The 27,212-nt window shown below is 43.5% G+C and overlaps 1 protein-coding gene across 3 annotated transcripts in view; it reads left to right on the top strand.

Annotated features, from left to right (window-relative positions):
• Window positions 1–27,212, top strand: part of LHFPL2 (LHFPL tetraspan subfamily member 2) — a 168,056-nt gene that overhangs the window by 81,631 nt on the left and 59,213 nt on the right. For all 3 annotated transcript variants that reach the window (XM_068535549.1, XM_068535547.1, XM_068535550.1), the window contains one exon: window positions 4,773–4,830. The gene's annotated coding sequence lies outside the window, so the exon portion shown is untranslated. The remainder of the gene's footprint in view (window positions 1–4,772; window positions 4,831–27,212) is intronic.

Raw genomic sequence — 27,212 nt, 5'->3', positions numbered from 1 at the left:
TCAGCAGTCCTTCAGTGGCTGACCCATTTCTGTTAAACTCCTGTTGTCAGACCCAAGGTTATCCCGGACCTGTTGTTAGAATAGTCAGTGCATTCCATTGACTTTTTTTTTTTTTAACTCCCAGCTTAGGCTTTGAGTGACAATTTATACTTTGGATGCAGAAATGGGACATTCCCCTTTTTTTTTTTTTCTTTCTTTCTTTATTTTTTTGGCTGCATTGGGTCTTCGTTGCTACGTGCAGGCTTTCTCTAGTTGTGGCGAGCGGGGATACCCTTCGTTGTGGTGCACAGGCTTCTCATTGCGGTGGTTTCTCTCTTCTTGTGGAGCACAGGCTCTAGGGGTGCAGGCTTCAGTAGTTGTGGGGCTCGGGATCAGTAGTTGTGTCTCACGGGCTCTAGAGTGCAGGCTCAGTAGTTGTGGCGCATGGGCTTAGTTGCTCCATGGCATGTGGGATCTTCCCAGACCAGGGATCGAACCCATGTCCCCAGCATTGGCAGGCGGATTCTTAACCACTGCGCCACCAGGGAAGTCCCGGGATACTGCTCTTCGTGTTTGTTATGCTGCCCCTAACTCCCCTTAAAATGTGAACCGACTGCCCCAAGCATTTATTGTATCAACATAGCACAGTAAAGTAGGATTTGGACAAATATTCCTTTAGTGGACACATGTAAGCAAGAGAAGTGTCTCTACCAAAAATATAGAGTACTTCTTAGTGAGGTAGAAGGGGTGGTTTGTGAGAGTAGTAGGGCTCTTACCATATTTTGCTTTCAGCTCATCTCCTTTGGTATTCACTTCCGTGCTTCACATCTCTTTGGGACCCATCATTGCCCCTGTCCTTGATGAATAAGTATGGTCTTGGTTGTTGCAATATTGCCTAGTTGGAAATACCCTGGACTTGGGAGTCAGAAGTCCTGGGTTGGAGCCCAGATTATAGTGTTTACTGTGTGATTCAATTTAAATTGTTCAAATTCCTAGTCTGTAAAATGGGAATAATAAATGATGTCTGTTCCCACCCCCACTCCAGCTACCTTCCACTCCTAGTGTTGATCAAATGAGAAAATGAATTTCAAAGTGTCGTGTAACTTACACAGTGCTCTGCCGCGGGAGCCCCCATCCTTACCAAGTATGGGCTTTGTGAACTACCGCAGGGTTCATGAAATGCCTCTTTCTGTTACAGGATGGTTATTGAGACTTTCCCCTTCTACGGGCATCTGTGATCACAAGCAGCTGCCTCTTCACCCGCCCAGAGGCAGCCTGGACCTCTGTGGGACAGCTGTTTATGATGACATTCTTTCTTCGGTTAAGCTGAAATCTAGCCTCCTAACTTCAAGATAACTTACACTTCTTGGTTCTAGTTTTACAGAGTAACATGAAACAGTTCAAATCAGTGCATGTCAAGTTATAGAAATTTATAACTGAGAAAGAGGTCTTAAACTGAGCTTCCTGTTTTTGGCAATTCAGTTCAATAAATAAGAGCTGGGGCCTGTCACGTGGGTGCTGTGCTCCGGCACTAAAGGCAGCTATTGTTTCTCCTCCTGATCTCCGGAAGTGGAACCAAAGGGCAGGGAACCAAATGGGGATGAATGGGAAGCAAAAACTTTTTAACTCCTTAATGTGCAAAAATGTGGTGGTTTGAATTTTTTTAAGAATCCTTGCTAGAAGAAATAGTACCTGTATTTATTGGGCTATGAATAATTTAAATAGCTCAGCAGACTACTAATCTACAAATGAACATATTTACAAAATAGAAATAGAGTCAAAGATGTAGAAAACAAACTTATGGTTACCAAGGGGGGAAGCGAGGGAGGGATAAATTGGGAGTTTGGGATTGACATATATACACTATTATATATAAAATAGATAACTAATAGGAATCTACTAGGGACTTCCAGTGGTTTAAGACTTCGCCTTCCAATGTAGGCAGTGCGGGTTCGATCCCTGGTCGGGGAGCTAAGATCCTACATGCCTCTCTGCCAAAAAACCAAAACATAAAACAGAAGCAGTATTGTAACAAATTCAATAAAAACTTCAAAAATGGTCCACATCAAAAAAATCTTAAAAAAAAAAAGAATCTACTGTATAGCACAAGGAAGTCAATACTCTGTAATGACCTGTATGGGAAAAGAATCTAAAAAAAAAGTGGATATATGTGTATGTATAACTGATTCACTTTGCTCTACAGCAGAAACTAACACAACATTGTAAATGGACTATACTCCAATATAAATTAATTTTTAAAAATCTACAAAAATGAAGACAAAAGAATGATAAATAAGAAACAGATATTTCTAATTTTTATAAACTCCCATGTGTTTAACAACCTGTAGATGAAAAACATATTTGCACATAGAGAAATGGAAAAATGGTGAGATGGCCGCATGATAATGCCTTTGTGAGTGCTGCACTTCCAGTGCAGGGGGTGTGGGTTCGATACCTGGTCTGGGAGCTGAGATCTAAGATCCCACATGCCTCTCAGCCAAAAAACCAAAACATAAAACAGAAACAATATTGTAACAAATTCAATAAAGACTTTAAAAATGGTCCACATCAAAAAAAAAAAAAATCTTTAACAACACTGTAAAGCAACTGTACTCCAATAAAAATTAATTAAAAAAATAATAAAATTAATGGGTATATTTAGTACCTACTTCAGGGTTTTTGTGAGAAATAAATGAGTTAATTTCCATGAAGTTCATAGAACAGTGCCTGACAGTTAATGCCTAATACATTAACTATTTTTTATGAACTTTTGAGGACTGTGAGATTTGACATATTTTTAGTCTACTGTATTTTTTTGAAATAGCATTAAAAAATAAAAAACTATATATAACACCCTACTTACCAACCATATCCAATAACAGAATTGGCATGGTTCATCTTTCTGATCACTTTGGTGGTTTCACAAGATGGGACTTGGCTGTCAGAAAAGCTTTATCATGATACTGAAAACTTACTCCCAGATACCATACTTCTTTGGACCTTAGGCCAAATTTATGTATTCTAGGAGGTGCTTTTTCTCGGCAGTGTGAGTTTGGAGAACTTTAGGTGGGAATCTGGATTCAACCCTGCCTTCTCTGTTGTTAAGAGTCTCGAGATGTGCCTTAACTGTCCAGAACTTTTGCTTGCCTTGTATGTAACAAAAGAGATTTTTAAAATGTTATCCTTGATTTGGAGGTGTGCTAATTTGAGTATTTTTGTGACCCATTTAGCTTTTAGAGGTAATGAAACATTGCTCAAGAACTTCATTTATAACAGACCCATTCATAATAATCCTAGTGGCTTATTTCACAGAAGCTGTTTCCAGATAAAAATACTGATCATGACTTCCCATGATGTTTCCTGAAAGGGTAAAATTAAACTGTGGGAAATTCTTGGAATTTAACTAGTAATTAACTTATAAAGGACCTTTTTAAAAAATCATAACTCCCCCAAGCTATTATATAACAAAGGACCTTAGGAATTCAGAATTCTTTTATGTATGTATTTTTTCTCAACTGAAACCCAGTGAGCATTGTCCAGTATCTTCGAGTTTGTAACTGAACTAAAATGATTTCTTTAGATAGAGGAGCCTTTGAGTCCAGTATTGGCTTTTCATCCTCAGGTCCAGTCTGTATTTATACTGATGCTGCACGTGTTAACCTAGTTATCTGGATGTAAGTTTTTACTTGTGTACTGTATTATGTTACAATCCTAAATGGCATGATTAGGCTCAACATTTTTAAACATGCAGAAAGCACAAGTTAATTTTATCTGCTAGTCGGTTTCCTTTCCAGACTTTTACTTTAAGGAATGTCAGATTTCTATTTGGGGAGGTGATGAATAGACTACATAGAGTGAAATGAGTGCTTTCAAGGGGCCACATGGCAGAGTGAAAAGAGCATGATTTGGAAACCCTGGATCTGTGTGATACTGGGGAAGTTTCTCTGCTTCTTTCAACATCTGCTTCCTCATGTGTTAATGGACATACTCCCTGTCTGGAAAGGTTATAATCTGATGCCACGCAGTCCTGGGGGCACAATAAATTCCCAACAAATGGCAACTGTGATATTTTATATAAGAAATTTGTTCCATTTATGTTTAATATTTCAAAGCAGTGCTGAAAGACATTTTGGTCTATTTTGTGACCGTGTTAAATAGGCTTATAATTTTAAAAGGTTATCTAAAGACTTTGAGAACACCAAAAGGAATACTTGATTTTGGAATAAACTAACTAATCATTAAAGAAATTCTTCTTCTCGATTCCTCTGTTTACTATGTGAGGGTTTTAATGACCATTTCCCCATTTCTCCAATTTTTGACATCCTTGTGAATTTAGCTTTAAAAAAAGTTAACAGAATAACTGAAAAAGGATATAAAGTGCTGCCAGGATGGATTCCTCATTCACAATTTTATATTTCATTCCATAATTTGTTTTTGGATTATTTGAGCTTTTTATGTTTGTTCATAAAGTGCCTTCAAGGTCACAGGTTGTGTTTTCAAGTTGATCTGCTTGTGAGGGGAAAGGAAAGGATGTCGTAAGGTGCGTGTTCATGGGCTGCACCTTCCTCCCTGCTCTCTTATTTTTTTCTGGTTCATCAGTGGTTTGGACTTTGGGTTAGTGCATCAGTGTTCCCAGGAAAGGGTGGCTACATTGTAATGCAGGCTGCACTTATATGCAACCTGGGGGCCAATATTTGAAACATCACATATTTTAATGAGACATAAAATTGTATGGTAAGCCTTTCTTGTGTGTTTAAAAAAAAAGTAATGTTTTGTTCAATTTGTTTCTCCAGGTGGCATTTTTCTGAAGTTGTTCATTGAGACGTCCCAGCATTCCTGCAGATATAATAGGTGAGTCAATGAAATCAGATACCCTTACTATCAGTGATTCTTTGGAAACCCTTTCGAGGTGGGTGGCAACTTACTTCTTGAAAGAGGTTCAGTGTTCCAAACTTTGGGGCCCTGAATGATAAACACTAGTTTTTTTGATTTTGTTTTTGGCTAGAAATACCACTTTGATGAACGTACACAAATGTTGTAAAGGACCCTGTAAAGTTTCACTAATGATACTAAGTTTAATGCTGTAAATTCCATACCTTCAGTTCTGACATAGTTTGTTCTGTCACCATTTACAAACAAGTTTAAGACCTCTTTCTAATGGGCACAGCTGGCTTTAAGTTGTCTTTCCTTTTGAGCTTCTCTGTGGATCATTCACCCTTTGTTATCATTTCTCTCTGAAAGGGGAAGTAGAGATGGCCAATTCGAATTACCCAATTTTAGTTTTTGATGACAGCATGGGTAGAGGAATTGCCTAAATAAAAGTTGAAAACAGTTGACTAATAGGTGATTTATGATTAACTCTATAGATTTTAATTTATAAAGGTCACTTTGGGAAAATATTAGTAACAGAAATAGGGGCTGAGTAACCTCCTGCAGTATGCATTCAAGGAAATCAAAGTGGAAAGTTAAATAATTGTCCCCAAAGACTTTGATCCAGCTCTGTTTCTCAAAACGGAGAGGCCTGTTCAACCTGGTCCTGTAGGGGCCTTGCTCTTGTCATGAACTTGAGGGTGGGGCTCAGGCCAAGGGAACCAGTGCATGGTATGTACTTGGGACTGACCCACACCCTGTCCAGGAGGGTCTGCCACGTGCAGGGGATTTGAAGAGTATTTTCACAGATACCGTCTCATTTGTGGAAAGGTGATCTTTTTTGTTCACAGATTCTGGGGAAGGAAAAATTGCTCTTATGTCGTGAATTGAACTATTGATTTCTCAAATGTTTTTAAATTGTCCTAACAACTGTTGGTTGGGTTAGGTGAGGAAGCTTGGCTTGTTTTTTGTTTTTTGTCTTTTTAAATGTGAACTGTAAGCACTTATGAGTTATGAAATTATTTGAGCAAAGTTCCTGCTCATGGGAAAGCCGAGGCTGACCCAAGACAGGTGGGTGTCCTGTTGGCACTTTATCAAACTGATAATCTTTAAATATCTGCTCCATGTTTATTTAGTGGGGGTGGGAGAAACTGATTGTCTATTAATAAAGACTATTAATAAAAAATACATACCTTTCCCTGAACATTGAAAATAAGGGATTTATTACTTCTGATTTTCCGAACCAGGTGTTCATAAACCTGTTTAAAATTTGGCTAATAATAACAGTCTGCCATGCGCTGTTCAGATCCAGAATTCCAGAGACCTGCCAGCCAGGTGATAATTGGGGTTGCTGGTGAGGCCTGCTTTTGCTCATACAGTTCTATGAGGGAAATATTCTCAACAGAGACAGGCTTGTGCTGGTGAAGGGTGTTTCTTTCTACTCAGAGGCACTGTCTGCTTGAGTGAAAACAGGTCTGATTGCCATTTTGCCTGTTACGTAATGAGTCGAGTGCACCCCCGAGTTAAGTGGCTCCATGTTTCCAGTGTATTCCAATGATGATTTAGTCCCCCTTTGTGAGTTGTCACCCTGGATCAGTTCCAGGCTGGCCTATTTAATCCAGCTCTGGGGAAAAGCCAATTCCATCTGCCAGTGCCTTCAGCAGCTAATTCGTGTTTGCCCTTGAAATCCCTGTCTCTGAAGATTTAACCAGATAAAACCAACCTGCTCTATATCTTTTTTGGTTTTTGTTTTTTGAATTGTGAATTCATCCCATGTAAATACAATAAAACTTTACCAAATCGGAAGACATAAGAACAGCCACTCTGATTAACAGCATCTGAATTATGAAGAAATCTGATCCTACCTTCTGCTGTATATGGTCGCTCATGTTATATCAGCTTGGTAGAAGGTTTCTCTTGAGCAAAGAGAGTCACTGCGGTCTGGGGAGAGTCTTATCACCAGGAGGCCCTAGGCTGAGGCTCCACCTCGGCCGGACGCAGACCTGGGTTGGAATTCCAGCTGTGGTGCAAGCTGGCTGTGTGACTGAAGGCAGCCTTCCTTACCTGATGGAACTCTCATCTCTTTATGTGTGGATACTACTTCCTTCCGGAGTGGTTTGGAAGAGTGAACAAGGCGTGATGGCAGCATGCGTGGTACATAGTAGACGACAGGTACCCCCTGCCTGGCTCCTGACCCCAGGCATCTTAGAAAAGACATTGGACACGGGGTGGAGGGACTGCTCTGCTGGGTAGCTCCTGTGTCTCCCTGGTGAAGTACAAGGCGATCCCTGCTCTGTTCTGCCCCGCCTACTCCGTGAGAATTGTGAGGAGCCTTTGAAAAGTAGGAACTTAGGGTGTGTGGTTAGAATCAGAGGGCTTCTATGGCAGGCTTTTTTTTTTTTTTTTTAATCTGACTTTCTGGGCTTGAATCCTAGCTCTGCACCTTATAATTAGGTGTATGACCTTGAACAAATTATTAACACCCTCTCTGGCTCTCACCCTATCTCACAGGATTGCTGTGAGATTAAATGATGTACTGTGTGTAGAGTGGAGCATATGGAGCTAGTACCTGGTGAATCTCAAGAAACATGCCAGTAAATTTGCCAGAATACTTTTAGAAGGGAGACAGAGAATCTGACTCAAAAGAATATCCGTGGTTTTAAAATCTCTCCAGTTTGAACCTCGGCTTACTGTGCTGCCTTTTCTATCATGTTATGATAGTTTAGACCAGGGAAGGTCATCTTTGTCCTGAATAAAACTAAGAGTGACCATATCCTGCCATGTGGGACTCACTTATTCAGAAGGGCAGAGCGTTGGGAGTTAGTCTTCCTGGATTTTCTTCATGAGTAAACAGATCTTTCCCCATCTGGAAGAATTCTTACCAGAATTGACCAGATTTGCAAAGTGAAAGCTCTAGACCTGCATTGTCCAATATGGTGGCCACATATGGCCATTATGAGTATTTGAAATATGGCTAGTATGACAGAGACACTGAATTTTTAATTTTATTTAATTTTAGTTCATTTAAAATTTAGAACTAATAGTTAATTCAGTTATTGGAAAACTTTTACGTATGTGTGGGACAACTTGGGCATCTACTTTTCAACTGTAAATTTTTTAAAGTTTAAATCAGATCAAGTATTTCTGATGAAAATTTAGTGCCTGAGTTGAGATGTGCTGTAAGTGCAAAATACACAACAGATTTTGAAGTGTTACTGTGAGAAAAAATTATGTCAATATTTTAATACTTTTTATATTGATTCTATGTGGAAATGATATTTTGGATATTTTGAGTTAAATACATTATTACAATTAATTTCTTTTTGCTTTTTTAATATTGCTCCTAAAATTTTAAAATAATGTACATGGCTCACAAAATTCTATTGGACAGTGCTGCTCTAGACGATCCTTGAAAGAATCAGATAATTTCTAATTTATTAAGTGAAGTACAAGTTTTTCCAATAGACTGCAGATTATGAAAGTGGTTTTTTTCTTCTTTTAAGGTTTTTGTTTCAGTTTACCAATTAAGTTCAGAGGAATTTTTAAAAATACTTAAAATTGGAAAGAAAAAGAAAAGGCACGTAGCAGATGTGTTACCTGAACCTTATGTGATACAGCCTGAGGCTCCATTTAGACATCTTGGCTGTAGTCTTTCCCCTCAGCCATCTTACGAAATGTACGAAGGGAGGCACTCATAGCCGTCCACCAGCATGTGAACCCACACACTCTTTTTCAGCTAAATATTCTGCTTCTTTGATGATTGTTGGCTCTAACATTTGATGCAGATACCTTGCTCCCCGGGTCACATTTTGCCATGCCCAGGAGATCGGTTTAGGAACAGTCATCCAGCAGAAAATAACTTTTAATCACCTATAGCAAGTAGCACTCCCTTCTTACTGCAGTACCAGAAATACAGAGATACATTCCTAAGGGAATAATTGCTGGCTTGATGTTTAGTTGTAACCAGTGTGTGTATGAAATGTGAGAAGATAATACAATGAAAATCATCGGTATTCTGTTTCACATGTATGCCCTGGGTGACACTTAAGTGTATTTTAAGTGGTGGGGGGAAGAGTGTTAGATTCAGAATCATCTTGGTCTGGGTTTGAGTCCTGGCTGTGTCACAAAGTGATGGTAGTGAGGTTTCCTAACTTCTCTGATTGTGTTCCTGTGTAATTGGTGCCAGCAAACACCAGTCACTTTCCTTGTCAAAATTCTTCCATTGTAAGTACTTTATCTGTGACACCCGCACCCCTTTCTGTAAGAAACATGGCAAATACCTTGCCGTCCTCATACTTTTCCATACTGAGCAAGTGAATGAGAGAGTTTACTTTCCAGTACTGTAAACTTCATCCAGGAATTAAACAGGATTTGATATTTATATATTAGATAGAAACCATTATCAAATTTCATGAAGAATCTTCAGCTAAAGAAAGGTAGCTTTTCCTTGCAGAGAGTTTAACTGTTTTTAAATTCCAGTATTAGAGTATAGAATTCATTTCCACCAGCAGCTTGAAAGCAATTAATAGGAGAGGAGAAGCACTTAGTAAGAGAGGATATTATAGCTTTCTCCTTTTACTGAGGGTAAATTGGATGAAATTTACATTCTCTGGATAGAAAGTGATAAAATAAAGTATAAGTAGGCAGTGGTTTACAAGATGTAGCAAAAGCAAATCAAAGTAATTAAATGCATTAAAGACTTAAACTGAGTGCAGTTCTTTTTCTATTCCTGTTACTTGCATGTTGACAGGTTGTCTTTTTTCTGGTCAGAAGTCTGGCTGTAGACACTGTGCCTGTCTGAAGGAGAGTCCTGAGCGTTCTTCCCAGCAGGGGCATTCCCTTTCTATGAAAAGTGGCTTCCCCTGGTAGACTGTAAACCTCCTGAGAGCCGGTCTGAGTCTTTTATTATACCCTCTGTGCCCAATACAATGCCTGATGCATGGTAGGTGCCGAGTGAATATCAGCTGAATGGATGGAGGATAAATGATGCTTAGACTGTAAGAGCTGGCTCTGTAACATTCACTGAAGAGAACTCTGCTTCAGGTACATCATAGGCTGCCCAGCACAGTGCCTGACACGTGTTACGTGCTCAGTAAATGTCGGGCAAATGGAGGCGTGAATGTGGGCTTAAGTATAACTTCCAATGTATAAAGGACTTTTGGGAGTATGACCTGTTTGTTTATTTTTTTGATATTTAAAAATATCTTTATTAACATGAGGTCGGAAATAATTTCTTAAGAGACAAAGAGCATAAGTCACATAGGAAACAATTGATAACTTTGGCTACATTAAAATTATGAACTTTATCGAAAGCCTATATAGAGAGTGAAAAGATAAAATATTTAAAACACTCGTAAATTCACAAAGGAGAATATGTAAAGAATGCCTGTGAATCAATAAGGAAGATAGGCAACCAACTGAAGCAAATATCCAGGAGTGGAGAAGGGTGGCAAAATACTTGAACAAGCACTTCATAAAGAGGAACCGCAAGGAACCAGTAAAATGAAAAGTTGCTCAACCTCTTGAGTAATGTGATTACAAACCCCCCACAAGATACACCCTCACCTCCACCTGGTAAGCAAAAAGTTTTTAAGTCTGATAATGGCAAATCCTGACAAGAATGTGGAACAGCATGAAGTCTCAGATACCGCTGGTGAGAATCAAATTATTAGATTCACCCACTTTGTTTGTTTTTTTTTTAACTGAAAACAAGTTGACATACAGTATCATGTTAGTTTCAAGTAAACAACATAGGGAATTGACTTTTAAATACATTATAAATTGATCACCATGATAAGTCTAGTAACAATCTGAATATAACCCATTTATAATTTGGGAAGCAAAGAAGGTTCTTTTAAGCAGAGAGTTGAAGTTGAACATTAAGAAGGCACCACGAGTGACAGATTGACCAGAGGCCAGGAGCCCAGGTAGGAAGGTGTCAGTGGCAAGAAACGACGAGGGCTGGGGACGAGAGGGTGGGCAGGGCTGCAGCTAACTGATGAAGTGCAGTCCTGGGGGAAGGGGGAAAGGTGCCTGTGGGGTTAGCTCTGGGCAGGGGCTGGGGCAGCTCTGTGGCAGAGGGGGGGGCGGTTGCAATAGGGTAAGATTAAAGTACAAGAAGTAGATGTTAAGAGAATTCCCACGTGGTGGCCTCAGTTCTTTTGAGAAGTAGAAGTTCATCTGCTTTGGGGAGAGGAGGTGAAGCCTGGGGTTAAAAAGAAGAATCCATGATTCCCTACATGGAAAGGAACTCTTCTCAGTGCTGATGTAGCCATCTTCCTATGAATTCTGGTTCTTTGTCTGATGGATTATTCCACAGGGAATTCTGGTTCTCCATCTGATGCAGTTGGTCCACAAGGACCTTCTGGATCTCACATCAGTAGACATAGTTTTGTTGTGATCAAATGCCTAAGTCTATGAAAAACGCTATTTGCAAACCCTCCAGCAAGTTGATTTGGTTCCAGCTGGTACCTCTCTTGTCCGTCCCATATACATGGAGAAATGCCATAATCCTTATGTAGAAAGCTTTTCTGCTTTAATGGTCCACTCTTTAAATTGTTCCTTGAAAGGAAGGGGGTGAACTGACCTCAGGTGAATGAATATACACTGGGATAGTGTAGAGGTGTCTCCCTCATTATCACCATAAAATATATTTATGCTTTTATATGAAGCTTGTTAATATAGGTAAATAGTAGCTGCATACGTTTTTATTTGGTATTCTTTTTTTTTTTTTTAAATCATTTGCCATGTCAAACCACAGCAATCCATGCTTACAACCAAAGAAGGCCGTAATATAGCTCTGAAGTTCCAAGATCCTGCCCCCATAAACACCCTCTCTACTCTTTGAAATTTCATCATGGCTTTGTAACAGAAACTGACTTCTTCTGAATTAAATATTGATTTAATCTACATTTCCTTTTGGATTAATTCAATAACCAAAATAAAGTGTTGGTTATCTTTTCCCTGTCTCGTGCTCTCACGCTGTGGGGAGACCACTCGTCATACAGCGGTCCCCTCCTTCCAGACACCAGCATCCGCTGAGCCACGGGGCAGCCATTCACCAGGTATTATAGGGCTGGGGTGCCAGGCAACCTGTAAAGGCGGGACTGGCCCCCAATCTCTGTGCCTTATGTTACCAGCCCAGAACAGCCTGTGCAAAACTCTTAAAGCTAATTGGCAAGCTCAGATGGACTTGGAAATGTACCTGACTTTGATCCAAATTATTCTATATACACAGCCAAGTTGTGTTAGGAAATGGACACTTCCTGTCATTAACTCACAGCTAATGAAGACAAATATGACTGCAAATCCACTTTAGAAATCTCATGTGACTAATCTGTAGGAGCTGGGTTCTCTCTTACTGCCTCACTGCCTCATTTCTCTCTTCTTCCTTCTTTCTCAAACTGCATTCCTGATTCAATTAAAGTTCAATCTATTTTTCTCCTACTCTTCATGGAATGACTATGGATTGGAAAGGCACATTCAGCCTAGGGTGGTGGTCAACCGCTGTCATGGACTCATCATTGTTCAAGGTCAGGGTAACCAGTTTATTGGCCATTTACACCTCACATCAAGTATATTTAAGTCTGCCCTTCTAGAAACTCAGGCATTTTGGTACGAGGGTAGTTACAGAGAAAGTCACTTGGGCAAAAACCCAGGAATTACATTTTTATTCAACTGCTGTGATAGTCTATGTTTTATGCTTGTATATTTATGTCATCTGCACATCTTAAAGATGGGTTTGTTTTTTTTTTACCTGCTCAAAGGTCACACCTCAGTCTTTCTTGTGCCCTTGAGCACTGTATACTCTTGAAGCCAAGCAGTAGTCCTTATGTACTTACTCTTGTGGCTGGACTAGAATTGCCAGAAGATGTTTGTATGTGTTTTTCTCCCGATTATCAAAATAATCCATGTTCATACAGAAAAGTATAAGCAGGAAGGGAAAAAAAAATCAGTTCCTTTAGGGGTCATCACTGCCAATCTCGTGACAAGGTTTTCTTTTTATACATTCTTTTCTTCACATAATTGAGCACTTATTCTGTATGCGACTTTATATTCAGTTACTTTTTTGTTTAATATTGTAAGCATTTCCCCATATCATAAAAAGTTTCTTGTTTAAAAAACATTTCAATGGTTGAATATTGTCTTATGGTATATATTTAAATCATTTTAACATTTTATTTTTGACATTCGAGTTGTTTTCTGATTTTTTTAAAACCATTAAATATAAACTTTGAATATGCTTTTATAGATATTGATTCAGTTTTAAAAATATATCCAGGAAAGTTGGGCTGTCATTGGCAATATAAGAGAGTACTTGTTTTGTCATGCCCTGAAGATGATCAGATCTTTCATCTTTGCCAGTTTGGGATGTGAGAATGGCATCTCATTTTAAATTTTACTGTTTTTATTACTAATGAAATTGAATATTTTTCATAAATAGAAGAGTCATTTGTTTTTTCTCTTTTGGGATTGTTTATGTCCTTTTCCGGTCAAATTGTCATTTATGATAATTGTGACATTTATGATTTTCCATTTTCCTAGAAGGATGTGTTGGAATGCGTAACTTTGAGCGTGGTGTCTTCTCACTGGTAGTTAATTGCGTGCCAAATTGGCCTGTATTTGAGGGGAAATCAGGCGTGGAAGTGTCAAAGAGAACACACCCGGAGGTCGTGATGTGGCTTGTTGGTTGTGACAGTCAGCATCTGGAAAGTCAAGTCTACCCAGTGAGCACCCGTCCTCCCTCACCCAGACCTTGTGGGTACCCCATCATCACCCTGCATCCTGCCCTGTCCAGGCAGACGTGGTATAATGCCTGTTGACAGAGGAATAATAAAAACACAACGTGTTGGCTCATAATGAAGTGTTCATTGACCCCTTGAAGTGATTCTTACATGCTTCTTTTCTGCTCATGTTTCTTCTCAGGCTGCTTGGCTTACTTTTCTTGCCTACCCCTTAAGATAGTTTCCAGGCCGTCCTTGACCCCGTCTCTCCTGCATCTCCTTGCATTCTGCAAGTTCTCTACCGTACTCCGTGCCTTCAGTTGCTGCCCACAGGCCAGACCTCCCCAGACCAAACCTCTTCTCCAGTCTGCAGACCCATGTAGCCTTCTGCCTGTTGGCGGTTTCCCCCTGGCGTCCCACTGGCACATCTAACGCAGTGTGCCCTCCGATGAACCTGTTCCCTTTCCCTGACTGGCCCTGTGGCCTGGATTCTATCTGCTGGTAAGAAGACCTCTACTTCATCCTCCATGCTACTCAGACACCTGGGTAGCATCTCGAGACCCTGCTTTTCCCTCACTGGCAACATCCCATGGGTTATATGAAGTTCTGTAACTTCTACCTCCTTCACATCCTTCATCTGCATCCCTCTTCCTCCTGCCCTAGTTCAGGCTTCACTCCCTGAATGAATGATTATCACTTTCCCAATTAGAGACAGTCTTTAAAAATAAGTAAATCAGGTTTCTCTAAAGTAAAATTGATGTTTTGCAGGGCATGGTATTGTAATGGAATATTTATTAATTCTATGTGTGAAGTAAATCCTCATCCATTAATTTATCTTTTATAGAAACTTGAATTCTTCACCTACTTGCTTGGCTTAAAGCAAAGTACACCTTGAATAACCTCTAACACATATTAGTCAAGTGAGAGGCCCTGGGCATTACTCTCTATTTAAAGGGTTTTTGATTTGAGGACTTGACATTTTTCCTTTGGGTCTTAATTCTTTCCATACTCCACATGTGTTGTTTTTCTGTAATATTGGAATTATCCTTTATTAGCTATTTTTTTCAACTTCACCTCCCATGGAATCAGGCAAGAAATATAATTATTTTCATAAGATTCTTTAAGGGAGTAAAATTAATATTTTGGAGAATGAATATATGATGAATTATCTCCTAAGGATTGAAAGACTTTATTAAGATAGCAAAATATCCTTCCCCAGGGTTACGTTTTTTTCAGAGCTTATTGGAAATATGGTGCTGGGAAGAATAAAAGGAAATTTAATACCATGGAAGCTGGAAACAGCCACTGAAATCCAATCTTTAGAACACATATAATGCACTAGTTCCCAGAGATTTAAGACAGCTCCATTCTCTTCTTGAGGCTCTCAGGCTCCTTATGACCAAGACATGAAAAGGTTCTTCAGCACGAACATACCATGACATGTTTTGTTTACTATGAATACTGACTACACCTAAATATGGGATGTCCCAGGGTTCTGCCTTCCCTTATCGGTATCAAGTTGCGTCATTGTTGTACCTTTCTTAGATGGGGTTCCCCCAGTACAGATCCTGTGACACAGATTCAAGCACAAGTAGGCTCCCTGGGAGGTTATCCTGGAAAGCACTGTTAGGGGAATCGGCATGTGAAATAGGGAGGAGAAGAAAGCCAATAAAGGAATGCTCTTGAGCAGGTTGCTCAATCCCTGGTGAATTCTAGGAAACATTCTTCAGAATCATCCCATCTGAGGGGCCAGCAAGCTGGGATGTGTCTCCTCCAACTCACGTTCGTCAGTTTTGGGTGCTCCTCAGGCCAGCGCTTAAGGTCTGTTCCTTGCTGGGGCCAAAAAGAGAGCCCTCAGGTGGAGGTCCTGGGTGCTTGCTGTACACATGTTCAGGAGAGGGGGCTGAGGGCGGTACGACTGGGGCGCCAGCAGTGCCTGCTGAGCGCGCTGCTTTAACATTCTTAACATTGACAGACGAGGTCGCTAGAGAGAGAGAGACACCTCGGGCGGTCAGAAACAAAGCACACGCAGAGACTGTTAGTAGAATGTACTTAAGTCGTATCAGTGCCTGATAGATGTCGGAGTGAATTTAAAAGATACTGAGAATTGGCCATTGATCCTGAAACGGGGAAGGGAAGATGTAGAGGGAGTCTCTGAGAGGCGTCTAGATGTTGTTCCTAAAATGACACATCATGCCTCAGTCACAAAGGCTGATAAGCCATTACGGTGACAAATGGAACAGCTGGATTGTCCCAGCTCCTTATAGGGTCACAGTTTCTTTAGTGCTAATCAGCCTACAGAATTATAGCTAGGCCCACAAGGAAATTACGATATTTTTTCCATGCACTCAGATCTGGAAGAAAACAAAAATCTGGCGGAAATCTGTGGCCAGCCAAGTGTGAACAGGGCCACCTTCATTACTTGGGGAGATTCCTGGGGAAGGAAAAAAAGGTGGAATCCTGTGCTGGTAATGGACCTTAAAAAGAATCCTTCTTATACAACAGTCTTGATGATACATCTTAACATGGAAAATATATCCTAATATCCTGTTGTCTGTTCTGTTGGTATCATCTAGGGGACAAGGGGATAAGATCTTGACGCTATCAGCTGTCTAATTACTTAGACCTGTTTCATGATGGCGGAACAACAGGAGAGTGTTCCTGCCCTAAAAGAGTCCCCAGTGCAGCCATGAGACAAGCAGAGAAGTAGCTGCCACTGTGATAAACTGATTATATTGGGGACAGAGGAAGGAGCAATTAAATCTGCTGTTTGGGGAGGCATCCCAGAGCTGTGACATTTGACTTGGGCCTTAAAGATGACTGGGTTTCACTCAGGGATGAAGGAGGAGGATGGCAGTCCAGGCAGAGACCAGTGAGGGCAAAGGCAAGGGGCCTGAAAGTGCAGAGCGTGGTCAGGCAGCGGGGAGTGGTTGGTGTGAGTGAGATTGTGCCGGCAGGCAGAAGTCAGCCTGTGAGAGTCCTGAGGGCCTCGCCCCTGCCTGTGCCATCTCTCCTGCACCATTGTCAACAGGTATTAACCACTTACAGCCACACCATTTCTATTGGCTCATGTCCACGTTCCCATCAAACATCCTGCTGTCGTAGAAACAAACAACTTAGGTGCAGGATGATGAATGGCGCTTATAGAACTTGTGTGAGGTTCGGAGTCCCATCAATGCAGCCTTTTGGCAGTGAAACCTACATTTTGTGCTAAGTGGCTGGTTAGTGATCCCTGTAAAGCCTGTGGATGCCTTGTTGAAGGGGAAAGTGACATGCTTCAAACAGGTGGTGAATATTATGCATAAAGTATATTATTTATCCTCTCTTTGCCATGTATTTTCTATCAGTCTATCGAGCCCCAAGTGTTCTGTGTTCTAAATATCTAGCTATGTTTAACAGTACATAGAATTAGTTACTTCCTCTTTTATCATTTATGGAGTGTTTTTCCCCATGGAATTCCCCACTCCTCTGTAGATTCACTTTCATTCCATCCTTTGAAACTGCATTCAGGCTTCCAGGAGATGTTTCCCTAATGATTTCATAACCTAAGATGAAGACTTAAAAGTAGTTGATGCCAAAGAAAGAAATGTGAGGACGTCTTGAGTCTGATTTAGTACATTGGCCCCTGGCTGCTCTGTATCTTTGGGTGAATCACTGTCCTTTAGTGAGTGAATGTAAGAATAATCAAGTCTAAGAAACAGATCCAGCAGCCAGACACATAAACCCTTCTCTCTACCCCTTGTCAGTCACTCTCCCCAGCACGAGAGAAAAAACAAAAGTAAATAGGATATGTGTTCAGTTTTGTATTTAGCATCCAGTTTGCAGTGTGCCTTTTTCTGTGCACTGGTACTCTTCTCCAAGTGCAGGGACTGGGGTGGGGGTCTGGTCCTTGAATTTGGGGAGATTGCTCTTGTCGTTTCCAGTCTGATAAGTGCTGTCATCCTAACAGCCCTAAATCTTGATTTGACCTGGCCTTGCCCACATGAATCTTCACCCACTATTGAGACCATCATAGTCCAATGACCAGAGTGTTAGATTTATTGTTTCCGTATCATAGCCATCGAAAGCTTCCAGTGGAGAACCTGGTTTTGAAGATGGATGAGCTTTTTTCTTTCTGCATGAGCAGAAAATTGTATGGGAGGGTACAGATCGGTGGCCAATAGATAAGAATTAAAGTAATTCTTGAGTGGTTCATCCACTCAAGATTCTTATATTCTTCCCTTGTGGAAGAATATTGACTATGCTATTTTCACTGAATTTTAGGCTTGTGAAGGTTTGAGTGAACCCTAACATCCATTCTGTAAGAATCAGGGCTTTTGTCAATGCTCAAAAATAGTATATCTGAAGATGAAGACTCCAAACCTTTGTGTATCAACTTTGAGGAAAATTTTTTAGGGCTAATCAAGATGATTTTGAGTAGAAGTTTCTCCATGTCTAATTACCTGAGAGATAACTGTGGTGATCTTTAGTTTTATGACCTCAACGCAGGACTTCTGGTAGTATGTGCCACTTTCACACATTAGAGAGTATTTTGGACACATATGACATTTCTGGGATGTTCCAAAAGACAAAAGTATGCTAAACTAGAATTGTTCTCCAAATCCAGGATTCATGACCACACTTTCCAAAATGCTGTTAAAAGTTCCTTGGCTTCTATAAACATATCTGTTCATCATGAAACAAAGTTAAACAGGATTTATTTTTATTGTGGGACTTCTCAGAGACTTTACCATGCTAGTGAGTACAATGGCTTTTCAGGGGTGGCGTATAGGATTCGGCATTTGTCCTGGGATCCCTTTGATCTGAAAGCACCTGCAAACCGTCTCCCAGAGCTCATGTCACTCTGACACAGTGGGGGAGATGCTGACATGTGGTAGATTTAAAGTAGATTTAAAGTCTTCCCATCCAGGACTGGAGCCTATTTCCCTACCCCTTGAATCTGGGCTGGGCTTCTGACTTGCTTGGAGTGATAGATGCAGCGCAGGTATTGTGTGAGTTCCAGAGTCCAGTTCTCTAGAAGTCCGGCAGTTTCACTTTTGCCCTCTTGGGGCTTTGCCCTGAGACCTCCATGTGAGGAAGCTGGTCTAGCCTACAGGAGGATGAGAGGCCGGTGGAGGAGAGCCTAGGTGCCCCCATCAACAGGCAGTGTTAACTGCCAGATGTGTGAATGAAGCCTTCGAGGGCCTTTAGCACAGCTGACCCAACTGGGAGCAGTGTGTGAGTGAGCCCAGGCAACCCACAGAATTGTGAGAAGTCATAAGTCACTGTTGTTTTAAGACACTAAATTTTGAGGCTCTTTGTTACACAGCCATAGTCAGTGGATACACTAACATAAGCAGTAGCACCCGACAAAAACTTTGAAACAAGACAGAAAAAATATGGTTGTTTATCTAATCAGATACTTTCTATGAAGCTTTTCTAGCTTAAAACTAAATTTCTGGACAGGGATTTTCCAGAAATCCGAGTCACATGAATAGTTAACAGGAACCTAAAATGCCTGGCATGTGATTCACAGCACCGGAAAATGGCACCTAATCACAGACGGAGTGGTCCAGGGCAGTCGTGCTAACACTGCCTCTGGAAGGTTAGAGGAACTGAAGGAGTAGTTGGAGCCCGTTCACCTGACATTTTCCCGAGGGCTGGCTGACAGCTCTCTCTGAAGGTGACCAGTGTCACTTAGGGCTCATCCTTCCAGCTTAATGGTCAGATTCCAGCAGACATCTGTTCCACCTGCCGACCAGCTGTGGGGATGTGAGGTCTCATGATCTCGCCAGCATTCCCGGCATAGAGCTAGTTTAATTTTTCCTGGCTCCGTGGAGCAAATCTGATTAGCAGATGTCGAAGGGGCCCGTTTACGGCAGGCCCTGGTGAGATGTGGAAGTGGACGAGGCCTGGGTGCTGCCCGTTGCCAAGGCCTGACTGTGGAGGGCCCGGGCCTGGCAGCACTGGGTCCTGGGACATCACACCCACCATCCTCTCAGTGCTTCAAGGCCAGGAGGAGCTGTGGACGGGGACGTCAGGGCTGCAGGCTCGTGCACTGCAGCTGGAAGGCCTCAGGCAGAGCCACGTCAGTCGCTACGTCCGGGCCTTAAAATGCTCGGGCTAGAGGGTCGTGACAGTCAGGCCACAGCCATGCTGGCCGCAGTGAGTTGGGAAGAGGCAGAAGGATGCGAGAATCATGGGAGCTGGAGCTGGAGAAGACCCAGTTGGTCATGAAGCCTCTTCCTCCGTCATGGCCAGATGGTTCCCCCGGGAAACTCTGGAGTGCTTTGTAAAATCTGTTTCCGAATGACTCAGGCTGGGAGTCTTCCAGCTGTTCCCTTGGGACATGGGGTGGCTTTTTCTGCGAAGGAAATACTTTCCTCACGATTGGTTGGGACCTTTTGTTGGTTGGCTGCAGCCCCATCACTCCTGGCTGGTCTCCCTTGGACCACCCTGGACAAGTCCCCCTCTCCCTCTTGCCTTCCCACAGCTAAATCTCCATCACACTTCCGCTGAGCAGCAGTGAAGCAAAGGAGGAGGGGCCTGCTTCCCAGTCTCCAGGCTTTCTGAAATGACGACTTTCTCCAGCTGCTTCAGTATTCTGACCCCCTACCCCGAATCTCTCTCATTTTTTATCCCTGTTACATTTCACATATGTGAACCCTGTGCTGGTAGTTCACAAGCACTGTGAAGAGTATATATTCCACCATGGCCATGTCATTTTCATTGAAAATTCTTTGGAGTTTTGTTAGATTAGATCGACCCTGGTTTATACGTCACAGCCCAATGGGTGCAAAAAAAACTCTAAATGGAACTTGGCTCCTCCAGAAACCAGTAACAGCGATATCCTACATCATACACAGCGACTGGCACGGCCGTGTGAACACCGTGGTCCTAGGGCATTTCTTTTGGGGGTTGATGTATCTCAGGGTAAGTCAGTAAAACAAAGAAAATAAGCCTGTGTGTCTGCACAGACCACAGCCACGTTAGGGACAGTTGGTAAGCGAGGGATCGTGGTTTTGTGGGTCTCTGACTTTGCTGTCACTGATGAAACTGGGACACGAAAAGCCGGAGCTCTGCAGTGTGACTTCACGGTCAGGGCATGTGGTGTTTGTGGGCCATGAGGACCAAGTTGCAAGAGCGGTTTAGATCAGGGTTTTTCTGAGCATGTTGCAGAGTGCTGCAGTTCCTGGGGGCATTTTAGGGGCTCACTGGATGTAATGGTTGTGACAGGAGCAAGGTGGCCCTTGTCAGCTTCCTACTTTTTAATCAGCACAGCTCTGCTTTGATCTGTTTCATATACAGAACTGGGGTTGCTTGTCAGATTCCGTTTGATAAATAGTCTTCTGTCCTCAGAAGAAAGTTTGCAAACCGCAGGTTCAGAGGACTGACTTCTAGTAAAAACAAACACAGAGAGAAGCCTCCTTAGCCGAGCAAGTAACGATTACATTTCTGGGATCCACATAGATCAATCCACAGACATTTGGAAGCAGCGAAAAGCAAAGAACTAAACAAATAGATGTTTCTGGGTAACTGCTATGTCATCAGGAAACTCTTAGTCAATATAAACAGGACGTGTAGAATGTGACCTAAGTGGCAAGGGGAACAGGAGGCCAATTCTGGTCATCTGTGTAGGTGACTCTGCCAGAGAGTGTCGTTCTTAAGTAAGCCCCAGTGAGCCGTGGAGCAGAGGTGATAAGAGTCACGTGATAAAAGCTACCATTACTGAGAGCTTTCCATTTGCTGAGAGCTGTGCCTCGGATACATGTCCGTGGTAGTAAATGTAGGTTCTATTATTATCCCCATTTCACACATGGGGAAACTGAGGCTCAGAGACTGAATAACTTGCCGAAGGTCACACAGCTGATAAAGTAGTGGAGCTGGGGATAGGTCCCTCTGGTTAGAGTTTATGTCTGTAAATGTTCTGCTACATTGCCTCTCTCTGTTCGTCCCTTTTTAATTTTTATACATGTGTGTGTTTTCCTCCCTAATGGTTTTGCTAAGTGGAGTACCTAAGGTTACCTAGTTTGAAAAATGTCTTTCTTGTCATAGTTACAACTTTATGATCAACCCGCTCCAAGATGGCTCCATATAAAGCTGAAATGTAGTGTTGCGTGTAAATGATCCTCATTGGTTAAAAAAAGAATGTAGAGAAAAGGAGCTAACAGTCTAACCTTACGGGGGGGTACTAATACTAAGCAGGCATGTGCAGCTCTGGAAGTGTGTGTTTGTGCCTGGATTTAATGGCTCACAGTCACTCCACAGTTTACTGGTGCAGGAGAAATTAGGACTCTTGAAGCCACAGCAGCAGGTAGCGTTGCTAAGGCAGATGGGAATAACCTTTGCACAGGTTTTAAGTTCTTAAATGTTGGGTGTTTTTCTCAGATGGTAGCTCAGCTTCTCCAGTCCATCCTCTGTGTCACACACAGCCTTCGCAAAGGCTGGGTAAGGGTAGTCTTTGTGAGGATCTGCTCTTCACTTACTTCGTGCCCTTCCAAATGTGCGTGAACTATTCCTTATTTCTGCCAATAACCACATGGTTCCAGTGAGAGCGTTAGGTTCTGCTGGAACTTCTCTCCAGTCAGTTGACTCTGCTGGAGCAGAGTAGTCCCCTAAAGAGTGAATTTAATAGGCATTTAGTTTTGTTTTTGTAGGTGCATTTGGAAAAGCTGGAACTGTTTGAGCAGCTATTGCACAGCACATCCAGGCAGCTTGAACAGTCTGCCTCCGTGCAACACACCAGTTTTAAACAAGACTGAAGCCTGTGGTGCGTTTCTCTCACGGAGCCAGTGAGGCCCCCCGGGAGAAACATGAACTTGTGTGGGTGCTTAGGAAGTATTGAGCAATAACTCTCTCAAGCCACAAGGGCCCCATTTGCCTAGCAGAAATTTATGAACAGGGCCCTAGTGGCTTATACAAGTTCATTTTTCTCTCCCAAGTGGCCTCACTCACTTCCTGAAAGTAATGTTTTCATCGAAAGATTTGACCATACTGGATCTTTACAGAGACGCCTGAGAAATCCCACCCTTGATGCCGTAGCAGATGACGATGACTTTGCTGAGATAGGGCCTTGGATGTGGCCTCCTGGTGGGGAAAGTGTTGGTTAAAGGGGACGTGGAGAAAAGGTTGCTAAATAACAGGTATCTGTCTGACCTGATCTAACAGTTACCTGAGGTCTTGCAGGTCTTGGTAGAGCTGGGTAGTTTGGACCTGAATGGTCGTGAGAGTGCCTCACAGTGATGGGCAGCTTGTCAGTGGTTTCCAAAACATCTGTCTCAAAGAGGGCGGTTGAAATTCCTACCGGGGAGCGTTTCCAGTCATTGCCCATGAGAAACGAGAGTGGGAGTAAGTGAAACAGATCAAGAGGAAATGAGTCTGTGCTCCACTTGGGATTACATGCAGATGAATTCCATATTTTGGTTAGGGAATGTTTTCTTTTAGAAAAGAGAAGACAAGAAAGAAAAGCTTAGAGTCTGACCGAGTTACTAAAAAGCAGACTGAGATGCAGATTAATGCCGGCTGAAACAGTCGCGTCAGTTGGCCGTTTTTGTCTTCTGGTGTGTGTGTGTGCGCGCGCGTGCACAAGAAAGTGACCCAGGACTTACTGGCACGCTTTTCCGCCCTTGGCCTGACATCCCTGCCAAGGTGGCCTGACCTCGCCGGAACGAACTGTTTTAAAACCGCTGTAGTCAGCAGAGCTGTGGCTCCTCGCTGCATCTGCACAGATCGGTGACTTGAAGATTCAGACAAATACGATAGCCGCCCACCCCTGCCTCCACAACCCCATGCACGGGGGACACGTTCCTGGACCTCCGGTGGATGCCTGAAAACTTGGGGGAGTGGGTACCAAACCCCGTATATCCTGTTTTTTCCTATCCACACACACCCGTGATAAAGTTTAATTTACAAATTAGGCATGGTCAGAGATTAACAACAATAATTAATAATAAATAGAACACATAATAATATACTGTAATAAAAGTTATGTGAATGTGGTTTCTCTCTGTCAGAATATCTTACTGTGCAGATTTAATGCCTTTTCCATCTTAACCACTTGTCACGCACTGTGTCTGTAACTTTGGCAGTTTGAGGTGCAACAGCCAAACCAGAACGAATTTCTTTTTCCTTCTTCACAATTTCGTAGATAGAAGATTCATTCTTACTGAATATTAGCAACCGCAGCATATGATTTTTTTTCTTTCCTTATTAAGTTGAGAACTTCTACCTTTTCACTTAAAGAAGAAGCCTTTTACGGCTTTTCTTTGGCGGATCCGAATTGCCAGCGTCACTATTCTTGACTTTGGGGCCACTGTTCAGTAAAATAAGAGTGACTTGAGCACAAGCACTGTGATACAGCGACAGTCAATCTGACAATTGCAGCAGGGCTACTAAGTGACTAACGGGTGGGACGAGCTGGACAAGGTGATGATTCACGTCCTGGGAGGGACGGAGGGGGACTTTGGGAGATTTCGTCACACTACTCAGAATGACACGCAATTTAAGGCTTGTGAACTGTTTATTTCTGGAATTTTTCATTTAATATTTTCAGACCATGGTTGACTATGGGTAGCAAACCACAGAAAGTGAAACCATGGATAAGGGGGAACTGCTATAATATGTATTCATCCTATTGACAAAAATCACAACTGAGGTTTTCCTGACTTAATTACAAGAAAGTGTCTATCGATTTTGATTTAAAGATTTTATTTGCCCCCTCTGTCCCCTGTGTATAAATCATGGAATGGAGACGCTGATTTGCTCTTTGCCCGTTGTGTTCAAAACGTGCTACTTCTGATGATGCCAAACCAGACCTGAGCTCTGTTTTGCCCGCTGAGGAGTCGTCCAGCAGGTAGTCACGAGACGCCAGCTGTGTGCGCCAGACGCCGTGTGAGGATATAACAGTGAGCAGGGAGACGGACGGGGCCCTGGCCCTCCTGGAGGTCACGGTCTGCAGCCGCCTGGCAGCGGAGCTCTCGCAGCCTGGGGACTTGGAGTAAGGGAGGCCCCGGGGAGCCGGGCAGAGCTGAGAACCTGGAGACGCTCCGTTGGCAAGTCGGGTGTCTCCTCATTGCTGCCCTGGCACTGGTGGGTGGTCAGTGATTTTCCTAAGCTGCCCTCGGGCCCCCAGCTTGCTCTCCCAGGTCAGTGGGCGGTGCTGTCAGCCCCTCAGGACCACCAGGGAAGGGAGTGCTGCCCCCCCCCTCGCCCGGGTCTGCCTCCAAGGCGGTCCCCTCCACTGTCTCCACAGTCACCTTCTCCGCCCGCAGCTCCCAGACCACGGTGCCGCTAGGCCTTGCCTCATCTTCCCGATACTTTGTCCTCATTGCCACTATGCAGCTCTCCCCGTCTCCTCACCCCTCCATCTGTGTGGACCTGAAGGTGACCTGACTGGCTGAAGAAGGGCTCTTTTTCCAGCCCCTGCACGGCCTCCCTGTGCTGCCTGTGCTTCTGGGACCTGCACGGGGGGGCGGCCGAGGTGGGGCTGGAGAAAGAGCTGCAGCAGCTCCTGGCCCTATGCCCCTGCACCTAGGAGGCCAGGCCTGGGGGCTGGAGTTGTCTCTAGGGATAGGGCTGAGGGCGGGGCCATCCTGCCACTCTCCGTCCTCCCAGAGGGGCAGTGAGGCAGGTGGGAAGCCCAGAGCGCCTGGGCGGGAGGCCGGGAGGCGGGGGCCCGGCGCCTGGCCCGCGGAGGCCTGCGGGCTCACCCGTCCTCCCTGCAGGCGGGCCGGCGCTCTAGAGGGGCGCTGAGCGGAGACTGCGTGTGCGGTCCTGTGGGGATGTGACGCCGAGTCAGATGAGGGTTCAGAACTAACGTGTGGACTGTCCAGTAAGGGAGAAAAATCGTGTTCTTAAACCCACCCTGCTCTAGAGAGTGCTGTGCCATCAGAGGGGCTCCAGTAAAACCTGGACCACCCGGTGGGGGAGACCGTCTAAAGGGAAAGGCTTCCTGGAAGAGATGGCATTCGAGCTAGACCTTGAAGGACAGGTGGGAGGGGGATGCGAGGAGATGAAGGGGTGACGAGATAACAGCACCCAGGTGGGCACGGTGGGGGGAGCCCCCCCCCCCCGTGGGGTGATTCCTGGAAATCCCAGGAAGCAATTCACAAGTGGCCTTTGCTGGTAGATTCCGCAGAGGGACAAGGGCCAGTGGCTTTGGCAGCTCTGTAAAAGTGGGTGTGTTTGATTGTCCTGCTGCCGGGGCCAAAGCCATGTCCCCCATTCAGAAACCCGAGCCTCTCTAGGGACCCTGCTGGAGGAAGCGTGCTCTGGGGTAACACGAGGGCCCGTCGATTGTTAACTTTTCTTCCCCTGATGGCAAATCAGAGCCATCACACAATGCTGGAGGATTTATTTCTGAAGGATACGGAGGTAGTTGGACAAAAGCTTAACTACAATGGTTTTTTTTTTTTAACATCCAAGGTCACAGCTATTAAATTTCTGTAAGTTAAGGATTCTAGAATTACAAATGGCTTGCCTCTTCAAGTGCACCCTTGTCATAATTCAAACTCAAAGCATTCTAATGCCATTTCTTCTACAGAAATACACTTTTTAAATGGGGGTGCTATTTTTCTTTTTCAAGTTTAACTTAAGCTCGGTTAAGCTCAGAACCAGTGGTTCTGGTTCCCGTCCTCTGTCGGCTAGGTGGGCGCAAGCCAATGACGGCTCTCACTTCTGTAAGTTTGCAGGTACTCGGCAGTTGCTTTAATTATTACCATTTTCCTGTGGTGCACGTCTGAACTGTAAGTTCTCTTTTCTGTGGGTTTTGCAGCACAGTATTATTTTATGGGTTTATTTTTTATGTTTTTCCCCCCTTTTGAGTGTTGCCGGATCCCCAGTCAGCAGAAGGCCAGGATCTGTTTCAGTAACTGATTTATCAGGTGCTAGGCTGGTGACATTGCGAGAGTTTATGGAAGGGCCCCCACCTCCTTTCCCCGGGGACTTTGTGACTGGCTCGGCCGTGAGCGCAACACCGAGTGTGTTCTCCACACGGTGGAAGGTGAAATGGCTTCTACGAGCAGTGGTCGCATTTGAAGTGGGAGCTCTGGAACCTCCTCCAGTGGCTTCTGTGTCTCACGCCTGCACTCAGGGGTCATTCAGGCGGAGTGAGAAGCTTCAAAGGAAGTGGCACAAGGCCTTGGGCCTCTGGTCAGAATGTTCATAGTTTGTTATCAGTAAATACTTGGAAGATGCTCTCCCCACTCTCTCCCCCTCCCTCTAGTTCCCCAAATGTTTCATCTCCTCCACCTTCACTGCTGGCCAACTGCGAGGTCCAGTTGGACGACTTCTTTCAAAGCGGCTGATTTAGCGTCTGTCCTGAGGGCCAGCACCAGCCAGGTCTGGGGTGAAATGGGGGTGATGGATGGTTGGGGAGGTGAGGCTGCAACTCCCTGGTGACACCTCAAGCAGTTAATCAAGGGACACACTTCCTCTCAGTGGGAGGTAAGGGATTTTCTGTTCCTTTGTTCTTAAGGCTACTATTCAGGCCATTTTCCCTCCTGGACACCTCAGGCACTGCTCAAAAAGGCTTCCGTGGTTCCCTCTGGCAGTGCTAGAGGTCAGCGTTGTTCCCTCACCAGAGACACAGGGAAGTCACAGACCTTGGGTTTTCCTTGTTGCTAAAGGCCACGAATGTGGGATATCCTCTCTGTCCCCATAGCA

The sequence above is a fragment of the Eschrichtius robustus genome, chromosome 2, assembly GCF_028021215.1.
Source record: "Eschrichtius robustus isolate mEscRob2 chromosome 2, mEscRob2.pri, whole genome shotgun sequence".
Classification (NCBI taxonomy): Eukaryota; Metazoa; Chordata; class Mammalia; order Artiodactyla; family Eschrichtiidae; genus Eschrichtius; species Eschrichtius robustus.
This window is presented reverse-complemented; position numbering and strand designations above follow the sequence as displayed.